This window comes from Setaria italica, chromosome III (assembly GCF_000263155.2).
Source record: "Setaria italica strain Yugu1 chromosome III, Setaria_italica_v2.0, whole genome shotgun sequence".
Taxonomy (NCBI): domain Eukaryota; kingdom Viridiplantae; phylum Streptophyta; class Magnoliopsida; order Poales; family Poaceae; genus Setaria; species Setaria italica.
In genome coordinates, this window is record NC_028452.1 from 21,957,215 (window position 1) to 21,959,613 (window position 2,399).

The following is a 2,399-nucleotide window of genomic DNA, read 5'->3' on the forward strand; positions in this document are numbered from 1 at the left end:
TTTTTGTTGCCAATTTTGGGAGCCCCCCCCCCCCCCCCCCCCCCCCACACACACACACACCCCACCATATCATAAAAAAAAAATCAAACAAAGCCAAGACTGAATCTTACACACAGGGAAAAAGTACCAAAAAATTGGGCAATGGGCATTGAACAGGCTATACATCACAATGGACTCACATTCTAAGTCTAGTTCACACTTCACAGTCAGGATATACCATCAAATTGGTTCCTTGGTTCACACTTCACAGTCATAATTGATCAAGATACACACTAAGGCTCCCTTTGGTTCAGCTTCCTGAAGTGCTTTTGCTTCCAAAAAAGCCAGATGCTAACCAAAGGGATGGAAACCATACCATCTTCTACCGCAAAAGCAGCTTCCCGTCAGTTCAATTTTCGCAGCACCTTCCCCCGTGCTTCTACCAGCTGTGGAGTCGAAACTTTCGTCAAAATTACCCACTGCCATCAGTTATGAGAGCGTACTGGTTCGTCCTCCTCCTCCCCGCGACAGAACACACACTCACGCACGGGGATGGACCGCAGGTTCGCCGCCCCACCGCCGGCCGCCCTCCCCACCGGCAACGCCCCTCTCCGGCCGGTTCCTCTCCTCCTAGCGGCGGTTCCAGGCAGCGGCAGCCCTCTCCGACTCCCTCTTCTCCCGGCGGCGGCGCAAAAGGGGGTCGGCGGCGGTGCTACCTCCGCCCGGTGATTGGTCGCCGGCGGCCATCCTCCCCACTCCGGTGCACCCCCTTCCTGCCCATTCATCTCCTCCCGGCGGCGGATCCAGGCGGCAGTGGCCCTCTCCAGACCCTTGATTCGCTCCACCGCCGCTCGCGAGGTGCTGCCACCGTGGTCTCCGCCGCCGCCGTGGGCGCGGGCGACCTACGCTGCCACGAGCTCCACTGCCGCCGCACGAGGTGGCCGCACGAGCCTCTGCCGCCGCCGCGAGCTCCTCTGCCGCCGCGCGAGCCTCCTTCGCCGCTGCGAGCTCCTCTGCCGCGAGCCCCGCGTGGATCTACCCCGACGAGGAGGCGTCGCGCCCAGGCCGGCGAGCCCCGGCCGCCGCTGCTCCTTCGCGCCTTGGCCAGTGAGAGGAAGAAGGGGCTAATGAGCGGGGTCAGCTCGTCAGTGAGAGAGGGAGATAGTTGAGCGGGGAGGGCTGTGGAAGACACGTGAGGTCCGCTTAACAGTTTTCTCAAAAGCCACAGCTGCCCAACCAAACGGCTTTCAGCTTTCTCACAGCCCACACCTCACAGCAGCTTTTCTACAGCCCACAGCTACTTTTCCAAAAGCTACAGCTCAACCAAACACATCCTAACACTTGTAATACAGAACAATAATGAAGCAATGGCGCGCGAATGATTGTGACAATATCCTCTTCAAGCAGCAGCTGCCTAGTAGCTACAAAAACCTCTTGCACACCCGCATGTTACCTGTTGGGGAAAATGGGATAGTGGAGTGTGGGAGCTCACTTGACTTTTGAAGCAGCCCCACCACCACCACAACCAACCTCTGAGACACTAGTTCTTGACCTCTATCTACCAAAAGAATCCATCACATCACCATCACGCTCAGCAAAAAAGATCAAATTTTTGTGACAAATCCACACAAAGAAACACAAAAGCCCACCACCTGGGAGCCTAAAACATCCAAAATTGCACATATAAGGGCACAATCAAGTCACTGACCTCGGTTGTCGGCAAAATTGGAGTGGTAATGCATCCTGTTGGCCTCCAGCACCTTGGATACCTCACCGGCGCTCTCCGACGCCTTCAAGAACCTCTCGTCGATTTCCGCGAGCACCCGGAGGAGGTCCACACGCGGCATTTCGGGGACTATCTTCCCTGCCTTACCACCGCCAACCAGCGTGACCGGCGGCGCCGACTCTGTGTGCTGGTGGTGCGCTGCCTTAAGCTTCCCCTTCCCCTTCTTCTTCTTGGACGAATTCTTCGGGGGCTTCGGTGGCAGCGACGGAGGCGGCGCGACCATCTCCGGCGTCCGCGGCTCCTCCTCAAACTCCTCCGACAGTGGCACCGCCGCCGGCGGAGGAGGAGAGGGAGGCGGGCGCGGTGGCGATGCCGGGACGTACTTCTCCTCTTCCGGCCCAGCCATGATCTCGTCGTCATCGGGGGCGATGGAGGCCATCCCCTCGTCCATGGAGAAGAAATAGTCCCAAGTGTCAACTCCGGACTTCATCTCCGACGAGGGCGGGGGAGGAGGAGGAGTAGGCGGTGGAGGCTCAGGAGTCGCGGCCGTCTCGGGCGCTGGCGCTGGCGTCGGTGGAGCTGGAGGAGGAGGAGAAGAAGGCGGCGCCGCGGGCGGAGGAGATGGTCCCGCGGCCGCCGGCGCGGCGGCAGACGACATGAAGAAGTCGGCGGGAAGGAGAAGGGCGCAGGGGGA

At 59.5% G+C, this 2,399-nt stretch overlaps 1 non-coding gene across 1 annotated transcript in view; it reads right to left on the reverse strand.

The window, feature by feature from the left end:
* Positions 1 to 2,399, reverse strand: part of LOC101778765 — a 9,605-nt gene that overhangs the window by 6,866 nt on the left and 340 nt on the right. The window contains exon 2 of the transcript XR_002676995.1: positions 1,688 to 2,329. This is a non-coding gene — a transcript (nitrate regulatory gene2 protein). The remainder of the gene's footprint in view (positions 1 to 1,687; positions 2,330 to 2,399) is intronic.